Source organism: Mastomys coucha, unplaced genomic scaffold (assembly GCF_008632895.1).
Source record: "Mastomys coucha isolate ucsf_1 unplaced genomic scaffold, UCSF_Mcou_1 pScaffold21, whole genome shotgun sequence".
Classification (NCBI taxonomy): Eukaryota; Metazoa; Chordata; class Mammalia; order Rodentia; family Muridae; genus Mastomys; species Mastomys coucha.
Window position 1 is genome coordinate 53,206,004 of NW_022196904.1, and position 14,939 is coordinate 53,220,942.

General features: G+C 35.2%; 1 long non-coding RNA gene across 1 annotated transcript in view; it reads left to right on the top strand.

Moving 5' to 3' along the window:
- Positions 1-734: 734 nt before the first annotated feature.
- Positions 735-14,939, top strand: part of LOC116100554 — a 37,610-nt gene continuing 23,405 nt past the window's right edge. Inside the window, exons 1-2 of the long non-coding RNA XR_004122628.1 lie at positions 735-771; positions 2,425-2,473. This is a non-coding gene — a long non-coding RNA (uncharacterized LOC116100554). The remainder of the gene's footprint in view (positions 772-2,424; positions 2,474-14,939) is intronic.

Consider the following 14,939-nt stretch of genomic DNA (forward strand, 5'->3'; position numbering starts at 1 on the left):
TGTGCTCAGTCCAATGGTTGGCTGTGAGCATCCATCCACATCTGTATTAATCAGGCTCTGGCAGAGCCTCTCAGGAGACAGCTGTATCAGGCTCCTGTCAACAAGCACTTCTTGGCATTAGCAATAGTGTCTGGGTTTGGTGTCTGCATATGGTATGAATGTCCAGATGGGGTAGTATCTGGATGTACTTCAGTCTCTCTCTGCTCCACTCTTTGTTGCTGTATTTCCTTTAGACAGGAGCAATTTTGGGTTAAAAAAGGACACTATCAATAGGACAAGATGTCAACCAACAGATTGAGAAAAGATCTTTACAAATCCTACATCCAATAGAGGCCTAATATCCAATATATACAAAGAACTCAAGAAGTTAGACTCCACAAAACCAAATAACCCTATTAAAAATGAGGTACAGAAGCAGGGCAGTGGTGATGCACGCCTTTAATTCCAGCACTTGGGAGGCAGAGGCAGGCAGATTTCTGAGTTCGAGGCCAGCCTGGTCTACAGAGTGAGTTCCAGGACAGCCAGGGCTATACAGAGAAACCTGTCTAGAAAAACCAAAAAAAAAAAAAAAAAAAAAAAAAAAAAAGCGGGGGAGGGGTACAGAGCTAAACAAAGAATTCTCAACTAAGGAATCTGGAATGGCCAAGAAGAACTTAAGAAATGTTCAACATCCTTAGTCATCAGGGAAATGCAAATCAAAACAACCCTGAGATTCCACCTTTCACCAGTCAGAATGGATACGATCAAAAACTCAGGTGACAGCAGATGCTGGTGAGGATTTGTAGAAAGAGGAATACTTATCCACTGCTGGTAGAATTTTAAGCTGTTATAACCACTCTGGAAATCAGTCTGACGAGTCCTCAGAAAAGTGGACATAGCTGAGGACCCAGCTGTACCACTCCTGTCCATATACCCAAAAGATGCTCCAAAATATAACAAGGACACATGCTCCACTATGTTTATAGCAGCCTTTTTTATAATAGCCAAAAGCTGAAAAGAACCTAGATGTCCCTCAGCAGAGGAATGGATACAGAAAATATACATTTACACAGTAGAGTACTACTCGGCTATTAAAAGCAGTGATTCCATAAAATTTGCAGGCAAATGGATGGAGCCATATATTCTAAAGTATATTGTTTTCTTACCAATGACCACTTTAAATTTAATTTATATTTCTTTCTCACACTGTAAAACACATTTAATCACGTTCTAAGAGTCCACAAAGCCTTGGCTGTTCTAGTATTATTCAAAACTGCAAATATAAGCTCAGTTATAAAGCCTTCTAGACAACACAAGGAAAGCCACAAATGTTTAAGATGAAACAGCACAGGGTACATTCACAGCTTTCTGTAATCTTTCTGATGTGCTCTATGAGGCTTCTCTCTAGTTTTGCTGCAGATGTGCTGTCTATGGAGTGCCTCAGCAACCATTTCACATTCCTGACTTTTCTATCTTCATTTTCATGGATTTCCACTTAGCCTTGTTGAGGTCTCTGACCCTGCTAACCGGTGTAGCCTCCCAGCATTTCCTTTGAAAATTTACATTAAGTCTTCGTGATTTTGTATTCTGTATATCTGCAAATTCAGCATGTATAGGAAAGAGTACAGAACAGAGAACTGATTAAACCAGAGTCTAAGTGGCCTCTGGGTCACCTGATAGTTAAACATGGGGAAATTTCACCAGATAGCCCAGCTTGATCAGAGTATCCTAGGGTTATCCTTTGGAACAAAAGTCCACAGAAAAAAATTCTTTTACATTTGTGAACTGGGGTGGGTAAAGTTTCACCAACTGTTAAAATATCTTTATGGCATCTTTCTCTTTTTTCTGGCATAAAGCACTTGACTTCTGTTTTGTTTCTCTTTACTAAATATTTAATTTAAACCTTATCATTTTTCACATGGATTCTTACAAATGTTTTCTAAATATCCCCTCAACTTTGTTCACTATGTAATATGGAAACCTCACAAGATAAGATTTCTTCTATTCATGTTTATTTCCTGTTTGAATTTCATTGTATGAATTAATTATTCACTATCTACAGGACCCTCAATGATACTCATGAAATGTTTAACAACTGTTTGTTGAATAAATGATTTTATCACCAAACCAGTATCAGCAGGACAGGGTCTCATTTGCTACAAAATAGCCACCTTCATCAAAGCAGTACACTGTGCCCTCCTGATTCTCCTATAAAATCCATAGCACTTCTCTTGGTCCTTCATATTGCAAAGTCCCTAGAGATTATAATATGAATATATTTTTGAAAATGAAAACCATTGCCACTTTCTTTAAATTTACTTGATCTAATACTGAAGAGACATAATTGTTCCTTAGCATGAATGTGCTGAAAAGATAGTATTATAAATTGATAATAAATTGATAATAAAATCATTATATACTGAAAATGCATTTCTTTCTGCTTAGGATGTTCTACCAATGATACCTCCAAGAAATCCTGATGTATTTACTTAAGGTGAGGAATCATTTCTGTCTTCTATAGTTTACAAAATAAGAGAATACACAATGCTTCATGGGACGGCCAGGGGTCTTTTTACCCATCATACTTTCTTTAGTTGCTGTAGTTATTATGGAGATCATGGGCTTGATGGGTTTCTTGAGTACTGGATATATAGAATGATAGCCTGAGTTTATTTCTGTTGCTGAAGTTTGGTTACTAACAGGTCAGATAGCACAGATCCATACTCTCAAAATTATAATTCTTTAGAAGCATAGATTCTCTAATTTCATATAGTACATATTAGATATTTTCTTGAAATCCCAGAGTGGCTAAATTGGCTTCAACTTGGTTATGATCTTGAGAGGAATGAAGCCGGTTAAAGAAAGAGCTCTCCTAATGTTGATGCTATCAGTATCTGGGTCATTCCATAAAAGGCTTTGAGGCTCAAGAAGAAACTTACTGAAGGCATTCCCCCATCTCTCTTCACATCTTATACCCATTTTGTAGCAATACTTACCTGAATTCAAGGGGTTTTCTGCTAATGCTGATCCAATACTGTTACCAGCATCAATGAAAATGCCTAGTTCTGGAACATTTATAAAAGTAGTCTTGTAACTTTCTCATACTACTATACATTAGGAAATTATGAACCATTTCACTCCTCCATTGCACTTGCTGGTTTAAGTTAAAATAACTTCTTACTTAGACACTTTTCAAAGATTCTAACAGCTCTTGTCTCTTCTAGTCTCCCATTACTTCAATCCTTATGAAACGTTTTAGAACCATCTGTTTTTGTTATTTAGAATAGCCATCTAGTCTACAATATCCCAAGGTCTTTAAAAATCCCTGGATTTATAAGTGTGCTATCCTGTATCCTCTACCTTCAAAGTGAACATGCATCATAGAACTAGGTTTAGTAGAAGCACTTGTCATTGTAATATCATCTTTTTCTGTCTCTATCCCCAATTTTCTGACAGTTTCATGAGGTTCTCACTTCATATTGTCTTCAGTATATTTAACCAAAGCATGTCCAAATAAATGAAAGAGTAGTTTATTATAGTCTTAATTTCTTATGCACAGCAACTTCCTAGTTAAAATTGTGTGACTCAACTATACTCAGCTGCTGTTAAAATAAATATGAGTGTGATGAGATGAAATTTCTGAGCATCATGGTCTTTCATAAAGGATCTTCATTTATCATTATGAATACAAGTCACTGCAGAAAAGATTCAAAGTGGCAAGTAGGATATATATCTTCTGGAGTAAACTTTCATTCTCTAGGAAGATATTGTGAGCTGCAGTAGAATAACAATGAGGGATAATATATTTTCTACCTTCCTTATTTCTGGAATAAGCCATGATTTTAGGTGAAGATGTTGTGAGCTGTGATAGAGTAACATGAGAGAATATTCTTTTACTACCTTTCTTTGACCCCAAAGAGAAATCATACCACACCCCAAGCTGATTACAGAGACGAAGGAAGTCTCTCAAATGATCAGTAAGGAAGACTAATATTCAAACGGGAATTCTGACACAAAACAGGAACATGACCTTCTTGAAAGAGAAAGTATAAATAACATTTATCTAAAGCATCCAACCCTTGTATTTTGCATCTGACAATAAACATAAAATGTTTCCTTCATTTGAGGAGTCTGACAGCCAGTTTTGTCCATATGAAATTCTATATATCTTATAAATTGCTTCATATTATTTTAAGTCCATGCTTAGGCACATTAGGATTGGAACAACATAACATCAAAATTCAAGACACTGTAATATAAAGGTAGGAAATAGATATATGTATCAATAAACATGGCTAATAATGATACAAGTAAATCACACATGGTAAAGTTTTTTCTTTCAGTTATGGAGATAAGGAAAGTCAAGTTTGTGAACAGTTGAAAGTTGGTCAATAAAGTTCTTAGTTTTATAATGTGATTACATGGACATTAATCATCTTAGTCTTGTGGACCTTAAATTGACATCTAATGTTTACAGTGTATGTGGCCAAAAGCAAGTTATCCAATTTTCTGTCTTGCTTCTGTATAATCTGAAAATATTATACCATCTATTCAAAGGCAGTGCAAGGAAAAATGAAAAGCACTTTAAAAAAAGCATTCCCAAACTACATAGTGTAACACTTCAGCAAACCTCTAAAAGACCTTGACATGAAATGCTGAGGCTTTAGTCAAACTTACGCATTATTTCTTCCCAAGTTCATAATGATGTGCTGAACACAGTAGCAGTAATAAGTCAGCATTTATGACCAGAGTTAAAAGAATGTGGATTTGAACTTTTATTTTTATATGAAAAAGTTATAAAGACTGGGACCAATAAGTCTGCTCACAGAGAAAAATCAAATTTACCTTATCCCTTATGGACTGCTATGTGAAAGTGGTGTGTGTTGGCTCACAAAATCTGACAATAAAAGCTATTAGCTTCTTAAAAAGTCATCTGGGTCAAATTAAGCATGCAACAATGGTGCTTTTACCATTACACTTTTATTTCTTCATAGCTGTCAAATTCACATGTGTTATAAAGATAGAATGTCAAGGCATATCTAAAGAAGGGCTGTCATTTGTATATAAAGGGATTTGTGAAATATATAAGTCTGATATAAATTGGGTGTTTTAACACTGAGTGTTGGCTACTTGGGTTGTAAGAGTGTGTGCCCCTTTTCTAACACTGACAAAACAAAAATAAAACAAACAAAAATCGCTCTTACCACATGAATTATATTGCATACAACACGTGGCAAAACAGTTGCAGAAACATTTGACATTAGGTAACAGTAAGTTACACCAATGGGTAGGATCTTTAAACCAAACCAAGGAAGAAAATGTTGCAGATTCATGTTTTAGTTCTGTTCTCACCATAGATGAAGCCTGTCTGCTGGCACTTTCATTGAGTAAAGTAAAGTCATGAGGTACTAGATGCCTTGGACCAGTAGAAATCCTTCCTTAACTGTGGAGTACTGCTCAGTGACTAGCTCTCTGTCATGCTGTTTTTACTGTCAGGATTTATATTGAGCTAGTACTGCAGCTAGAAAATGAGTACAAATTTAGATGTAATGTTTTCTTCATGATTTATACATTCATAATTTTTGAAATGTTAGTTTTCCTATTAAAATATCTGTCTTTATGTTAGGAAGTAATGTGCATGTATCATGTACTTGTAGTTAAGCAGAACAAATCTTCTTAATTCAGTTTCATACTTTTTCTTTGCATATGTTTAAGGTTAAATGGCCACCATATGTTGAAACTAAGCCAAATAAAACAATTTATATCAATTAAATGAATGCTAGGCTTTTTGTGGCCAGTTGATAAAACTGACAATATTATTTATTGCCACAGCCTACAGTATAAACAGAGTTTAGTAGTGTTTGCTTGTAAAGTATCAGCCAATATCAACATATTTTGATGTACTTCCATCATTATAACAAAAATAATTTTGCTGTTGAAACAGTTTTTGTATGTATTTAAACGTGTTCAGCAAATTGTCTCATCAAATAATATGAATGTTCAAAGCCCGTGTTAAAAGTAATGATATTAAAACACTTTTCTCTGAAACCAATGGGAAGTTCGTGTTGTGAAATCTGCATGTAAAAAGAAAAGTGGTATTTCTCAGAGTTGGATTTAAGCTTGGTCTATTTAATCAGTCTGGCTTTGCATTCTTTGAGTTGTTTTAGAGTTAATTTTAATGAAAAAATTAACTGTGAGAGAAAAATGAGTCTGGTTCTACTACTAACTATGCAATACACTAATTTAAAAATACACTTTTCAATAAAGTATTGTTTTTAGAATCCCAAGAATAGCTAAAAAAAAAAAAAAAAGAATTAAATAGTAGAGCTGTAAACTGTGTATTAAAATTTTTGATATTTAATTTCACCATTTTCAAAAGAATTTTCCAACAACTCCATTGCCAGTGGTATGTGTGTATGCATGTGTATGTACAAGGGGATGGGCTACAGAAAGCAGGAGGATGTCTTACTGACAGAGAAATAAGTCTGATGAGCTGCAAGCAGCCAAGCTTCACTAATGATCAATCAACAGGGTCTGTTTGTTCCAAATTATACAATTTGATCTTATGTTAAAAAGTTAATTTAAAGCTATGAAAGCAATGTGGTTCAATGTCTCCTCTCCAGTCTCTCAAGCTTATTTCTCCATTTTTATTGGTATATGCTTGATGAAGATTGTGTGCATTCTATATATTTATGATAATATTTGGACATACATATTTGAGGTGAAAAATGATCACCACAATCAAACTAATCTTCCTAGAAGCTAACTGTGTTTGGTAAAAAAAACAATAATCGAGAACTTCTTGGTGAGCAATATGAAATATATGATACCTTATTACTTATATTGTTACAATGCTGTGCATTAATTGCTCAGAATTTAGTGACCATATAATTGAAACTCTGTGCCATTTGACAAGGATCTTTTTATGTTCTCCACTCCCACCAATTCCTAGTCATCATTTTTTTACTGTTTCCTCAAGGTTAATTTGCTTTAGATGCTGTGTACAAGACGGTGTAGCATTTGTCTCTGTTCTTGGCATACTTGACAGACCATAAAATACTCAACTGCATATCTATTATATCAACTGCTTGGCATTTGTGGTTTTCTTGTTGTTAATTATCACATTTTATGTGAATTCTATATGCAGCTATACTGTACTTTTTATACATTTATCAGTTGGTGGATACAAGTTGTTACTATACTTAAGCTACTGTAAATTAATGAACATGTGTATGCTAGTAAATCGGTTTTTTTTTTTAGATTGTGTGTTGTCTTTATTTACATTTCAAATGTTATCCTTTTTTCCAGTCTCCCTCACTTACAGAACACACCTTTCCTATCCTCCCTCCTCGTGCTTCTATGAGGGTGCTCTTCCACCCATAAACCCACCGACTCCCACCTCCCCACCTTCAATTCCCCTACACAGGGGCATCTATTGAGCCTTCAATAGACCAAAGATCTCTCCTTCCATTGATGCCTGACAAGACCATCCTCTGCAGCAAATGCAGCTGGAGCCATTTTTACTCCTTTGTTGATGGCTTAGTCTGGGGAGCTCTGGGGGGTCTGGTTGGTTGATTTTGTTGTTTTTCCCATGGGGTTGCAAAACCCTTCAACTCCTTCAGTCCCTTCTCTAAGTTCTCTATTGGGGACCCTGTCCTCAATCCAATGGTTGGCTGCTAACATCTATCTTTGTATTTGTAAGTCTCTGGTAGGGCCTCTCAGGAGACAGCCATATCTGGCTCATGTCAGTGTGCACTTTTTGGCATCCTCAATAGGGTCTGAGTTTGGTAATTGTCTATGGGATGAATCCCCAGGTGGAATAGTCTCTGGATTGCCTTTCCTTAAGTATATGCTCTGCACTTTATCTTCATATTTGCTATTGTAAGTATTTTGTTCTCCTTCTAAGAAGAACTGAAGCACCCACACTTTGGTCTTTCTTCTTGAGCTTCATGTGGTCTGTCAATTGTATCTTGGGTATTCTGAGCTTTTGGGCTAATAGCCACTTATCAATGACTGTATACCATGTGTGTTCTTTTGTGATTGAGATACCTCACTCAGGATGATATATTCTACTTCTATCAATTTGCCTAAAAATTTCATGAATTCATCAATTTTAATAGCTGAGTAGTAATCCATTGTGTAAATGTACCACATTTTCTGTATCCATTCCTCTGTTGAAGGACATCTGGTTTCTTTCCAGCTTCTGGCTATTATAAATAAGGCTGCTATAAACATAGTGGACCATGTGTCCTCATTACATTTTAGAGCATCTTCTGGGTATATGCCCAGGAGTGGTATAGCTGCTTCCTCAGGTAGTACTATGTCTGGTTTCCTGAGGAACTGCCAAACTGATTTCCAGAGTGGTTGTGCCAGCTTGCAATCCCACCAGCAGTGAAGGAGTGTTCCTCTTTCTCCACATCTTAGCCAGCATCTGCTGTCATCTGAGATTTGATCTTAGCCATTCTAACTGGTGTGAGGTGGATTCTCAGGGTTGCTTTGATTTGTAATTCCCTGATGACTAAGGATATTGAACATTCCTTTAGGTGCTTCTCAGCCATTTGGTATTCCTCAGTTGAGAATTATTTGCTTGGCTCTGTACCTCATTTTTAATAGAGTTATTTGGTTCTCTGGAGTCTAACCTCTTGAGTTCTTTGTATATGTAGGATATTAGCCTTCTATTGCATTTAGGATTGGTAAAGATCTTTGCCCAATCTGTTGGTTGCCATTTTGTCCTATTGACAGTGTCCTTTGCCTTACAGAAGCTTTGCAATTTTATGAGGTCCCATTTGCCAATTCTAGATCTTAGAGCAGAAGCTATTGGTGTTCTGTTCAGGAAATTTTCCCCTGTGCCTATGTGCTCAAGGCTCTTCCCCACTTTTTTTCTATTAGTTTGAGTGTATCTGTTTTTATGTGGAGGTCCTTGATCCACTTGGACTTGAGCTTTGTACAAGGAGATAGGAATGGATCGATTTGCATTCTTCTACATGATAACCACCAGTTGAGCCAGCACCATTTGTTGAAAATGCTGACGGTGGTGGCGCATGCCTTTAATCCTAGCACTTGGGAGGCAGAAGCAGGCGGATTTCTAAATTCGAGGCCAGCCTGGTCTACAGAGTGAGTTCCAGGACAGCCCGAGCTATACAAAGAAACCCTTTCTCGACAAAACAAACAAACAAACAAACAAACAAACCCGAAAATGCTGTCTTTTTTCCAATGGATGGTTTTAGCTCCTTTGTCAAAGCTCAAGGGACCATAATTGTGTGGGTTCATTTCTGGGTCTTCAATTGTAATCCATTGATCTACCTGCCTGTCACTGTACCAATACTATCCAGTTTTTATCACAAATGCTCTGTAGTACAGCTTAAGGTCCTGGATGGTGATTCCACCAGAGGTTCTTTTGTTGTTGAGAATAGTTTTTGCTATCCTAGATTTTGTGTTATTCCAGATGAATTTGCTCTTTTCAACTCTGAAGAACTGAGTTTGAATTTTAATGGGGATTGTATTGGATCTGTAGATTGCTTTTGGCAAGATGGCCATTTTTACTATATTATTCCTGCCAATACATGAGCATGGGAGATCTTTACATCTTCTGAAATCTTTGATTTCTTTCTTCAGAAACTTGAAGTTCTTGTCATACAGATCTTTCATATGCTTAGTTAGAGTCACACCAAGGTACTTTATATTATTTGTGACTATTGTGAAGGATGTTGTTTCCCTAATTTCTTTCTCAGCTTGTTTATCCTTTGAGTAGAGGAGGGTACTGATTTGTTTGAGTTAATTTTATATGCAGACACTTTGCTGAAGTTGTTTAACAGATTTAGGAGTTCTCTGGTGGAAATTTGGGGTCACTTAAGTGTGCTATCATATCATCTGCAAATAGTGATATTTTAACTTCTTCTTTTCCAATTTGTATACCTTTGATCTCCTTTTGTTATCTTATTGCCCTAGCAAAAACTTCAAGTAATATATTGAATAGATATGGAGAAAGTTGACAGACTTGTCTAGTCCCTGATTATAGTGAGATTGTTTCAAGTTTCTCTCCATTTAGTTTGATGTTGGCTACTGGTGTGCTGTATATTGCTTTTATTATATTTAGGTAAGGACCTTGGATTCCTGATCTTTCCAAGACTTTTAACCTGAAGGAATGCTGAATTTTGTCAAATGCTTTTTCAGCACCTAATGAAATGATCATGTAGTTTTTCTTTGAGTTTTTTTATATAGCACATTCCATTGATGGATTTCCTTATATTGAACAATAGTGCTCCCTGGGATGAAGCCTACTTTATCATGGTGAATGATCATTTTGATGTGTTCTTGGATTTGGTTGGCAAGAATTTTATGGAGTATTTTTGCATTATTGTTCATAAGGGAAATTACTCTGAAGTTCTCTTTCTTTGTTTGGTCTTTCTGTGGTTTACATAGAAGTGAAATTGTGGCTTCAGAGAACAAATTGGGTAGTGTTCCTTCTGTTTCTATTTTTGTGGAATAGTTTTAAGAGTATTGGTATTAACCCTTCTTTAAAGGTCTGATAGAATTCTCCACTAAATCCATCGGGTCCTGGGCTTTTTTTGGTTGGGCAACTATTAATGACTGCTTCTATTTCTTTAGGGGTTATGGGACAGTTTAGATGGTTTATCTGATCCTGTTTAATTTTGGCACCTGATATGTGTCTAGAAAACTGTCCATTTCATCCAGATTTTCCAGTTTTGTTGAGTATAGGCTTTTGTAGTAGGATCTGATGATTTCTTTTTTTGAATTTCCATGGTTTCCTGTTGTTATGTCTCCCTTTTCATTTCTGATTTTATTAATTTGGATACTTTGTCTGTGCCCTCTGCTTAGTCTTGCTAAGGGTTTATCTATCTTGTTGATTTTCTCAAAGAACAAGCTCCTGATTTTGTTGATTCTTTGTATAACTCTTTTTGTTTCTACTCAGTTCATTTCAGCCTTGAATTTATTTCTTGCCATTTTGCCTCTTGAGTATATTTGCTTCTTTGTGTTCTAGAGCTTTCAGGTGTGCTATAAAGCTGCTAGTATAAGTTCTCTCAAATTTCTTTTTGGAGGCACTTAGAGCTATAAGATTTCCTCTTCCCATTGCTTTCATTGTGTCCCATAAGTTTTGGTATGATGTGTCCTCATTTTCATTAAATTCTAAAAAGTCATTAATTTTCTTCCTTGACCAAGTTATCATTGAGTAGAACATTGTTCAGCTTCCATTTCTATGTGTGTTTTCCTTTGTTTTTGTTGGAATTTAAGACCACCCTTAGTCCATGATGGTCTGATAGGGTGCATAGGATAATTTCAATCTTCTGTTGAGGCCTGTTTTATGATCAATTATATGGTCAATTTTGGAGAAGTTACCATGAGTTTCTAAGAAGAATGTATATTATTTTTTGCTTTAGGGTAAAATGTTCTATAAATATCTATTAGATCCATTTGGTTCACAACTTTTGTTAGTTTTACTGTGTCTCTGTTTAGATTCTGTTTCAATGATCTGTCCATTGCTGAGATTGGGACATTGAAGTCTCCCACTATTATTGTGTGGGGTGCAATGTGTGCTTTGAGCTTATTAAAGTTTCTTTTATGAATGTGGGTACCCTTGCCTTAGGAGAACAGTAGTTCAGAATTGAGAGTTCATCTTAGTAGATTTTTCTTTTGACCAGTATGAAATGTCCATCCTTATCCTTTTTAATAACTTTTGGTTGAAAGTCAATTTTATTTTATATTAGAATAGCTACTCCAGCTTGTTTCTTGGGACCATTTGCTTGGAAAATTGTTTTCCAGCCTTTTACTCTGGGGTAGTATCTGTCTTTGTTACTGAGGTGTGTTTCCTGTATGCAGCAAAATACTGGGTCCTATTTATGTATCCAGTCTGTTAGTCTATGTCTTTATTGGGGATATGAGTCCATTGATGTTAAGAGATATTAAGGTAAAGTGATTGTTACTTCCTGTTCTTTTTATTGTTAGAGTTGGAATTATATTTATGTGGCTATCTTGTTTTTGGTTTATTGAAAAAGATTACTTACTTTCCTGCTTTTTCTAGGGTGTAGTTTTCCTCATTGTGTTGCTGTTTTCCATCTATTATTCTTTGTAGGGCTGGATTTGTAGAAAGATATTGTATAAATTTGTTTTTGTCATGTAATATCTTATTTTCTCTATCTATGGTAATTGAGAGTTTTGCTGGGTATAGTAACCTGGGCTGGCATTTGTGTTCTCTTAGGGTCTGTATGACATCTGCTCAGGATCTTCTAGCTTTCATAGTCTCTGGTGAGAAGTCTGGTGTAATTCTTATAGGTCTGCCTTCATATGTTACTTGATCTTTTCCCCTACTGCTTTTGATATTCTTTCTTTGTTTTGTTCATTTGATGATTTGATTATTATGTGACAGGAGGAATTTCTTTTCTGGTCCAGTCTATTTGAAGTTCTGTAGGTTTCTTGCATGTTCATGGACATCTCTTTTTTTAGGTTAGAGAAGTTTTCTTTTATAATTTTGTTGAAGATATTTACTGGCTTTTAAGTTTGAAATCTTCAGTCTCTTCTATACCTATTATCCTTAGGTTTGGTATTTTCATTGTATCCTGGATTTCCTGGATGTTTTAGGTTAGGAGCTTTTTGCATTTTGTATTTTCTTTGACTGTTGTGTCAATGTTTTCTATGGTATTTTCTGCCCCTGAGATTCTCTCTTCTATCTCTTGCATTCTGTTGGTGATGCTTGCACCTATGACTTCTGATTTCTTTCCAAGGTTTTCTAACTCCAGGGTTGTCTCCCTTTGTGATTTCTTTATTGTTTCTAATTCCATTTTTAGATCTTGGATTGTTTTATTCATTTCCTTTACCTGTTTGGTTGTGTTTTCCTGTAATTCTTTAAGGGATTTTTGTGTTTTCTCTTTAAAGGCTTGTACCTGTTTACCTGTGTTCTCCTATATTTCTTTAAGGGAGTTATTTATGTCCTTCTTAAAATCCTCCATCATAGTCATGAGAAGTTATTTTTGATCCAAATCTTGCTTTTCTGGTGTGATGGTGTATTTAGGACTAGCTATGGTGAGGAATTGTGTTCTGATGATGCAAGTAACCTTTGTTTCTGTTGCTTATGTTCTTATGCTTGCCTCCTGCTAACTGATTATTTCTAGTCCTACCTGACCTTGCTGTATCTGACTGGAGCCTGTCCTTCCTGTGATCCTGTTTGTGTCAGAACTCCTCAGAGTCCAGCTGTCTCAGTGATCCTGTGATTTCTGGATCCTGTGATCCTGAGATCCTGGATGTGTTAGAGTCTCTATGAGTCAAGCTGCCTCTGAGATCTTGGTGTGATCAAGCTCCTGGGATCCTCGGTAGGTTAGAGTGCCTGGGAATGGAGCCTCCTCTAGGTATTGTGGGACTGACTGTGGAGGTTGCCACTAGTAAATCTTTATAAACATTGTTCTATTTTCTTGGAATATACTCCCTAAAAATCAAAATTAGCATTTATATGTCAATTCTCTTTTTGCTTCTTAGTAATTAAAATTAGAGTAATAAGATTATAGTTCAAAATTACTGATATCAAAATTTAGTCCTATTTTTCTATCACCTTTTATAGTTGGAATTCTTGAAAATAACTGTTTATGAATTCTTTGCATTCTGATAGTATTTACTTCCAAACTGAATTCAATAACGTAAAAAACAAGTTGGCTTCATTCCAAGAGAAGTTAATTGGTTTTACATGCAAAACTGTTCATGTAAATTACCACATTAAAAAAACTTAAGAAAAGAAATTACATGATCATCTGAAGGGATATAGAAAAAGCTTCTGATAAAATTTAACAACCTTTTAGAATAAATGTTCTGAAGAAACTAGAAATATAAACAACACTGTATATGACAAACTTATAATCAGTGTTATACTAAATGGAGGAAAACATAAAGACTTTTCATTATAATAAGAGTCAAGATATGGGTATCTACTTTCTTCTTATTTAATATAGTTTTTAAGACTTATAAAACACTATACAAATATTATATTGATAAAAGGGATACAAGTAGGAAATAAAAGTTAAATTACCCTTGAGTATGATGTTTTCTCTATGAGGTATTGAAGACTCTACCAGAAACTCCAATAAACATTTTCAGAAAAGTGATAGCATAAAAATTAATAGCTTCTTATAAATCAATATCAAACACATTGTGAAATAAATTAGGAATAATTCAAAACCTGTCCCACAAAGTATACCCAACTAAGGAACAGAAAGACCTCTGAAATAAAAAATAAAACATTGAAGAATAAAATTTAACAAGAAATTAGATTATGATATAACCTCCCATGCTCTGAGACTGGAGAACTAATATTGTGAAAATAGTTATACCATCAAAAACAATATAGAAAGTCAGCCACAATCTGCCATAAAAAAATCCTAATTTCATTCTTCATAGATATTGAAAAAATACCTTTAAGTTTCATATGGAAATAGTAAAGACCATAGATACACAAAGCAATCTTGAGCATAAGAATGACACTAACAGGATTACTGTATTTGATTTTAAGTTATACTACAAAATCACAGTGAGTAGAATAGCAAAGGGTTCCCATAAATCAGACATGTAAATCAGTGCAGTAGAATACAGGACCCAGGTATAAATCACACAAGCACAATATACTGATTTAGGTGAATATACTTAAAAACTCTTTCTGGGTGAGGTAGAAGCTTCAATAGTCAGTTCTGGGAAATTTGGACAGCCACATTTACATGAATGGAACTAGATTCACATCTCATTCTCTATAAAAACCTACTCCAAAATATCACCAACCTTAATATAATACCTAAAATTGTTAGAGAAAAAAGCAGGTAAAACACTTTAAAATATCACCATAGACAAAGCTTTCTGGAAAGAAGTCCAGTTACTCAGGAAATAATGCCAACAACTACTGGTATTATAACCACCCCAGGCCTCAAATTATACTATAGAGCTACAGTAGTAAAAAGGAATGGTAT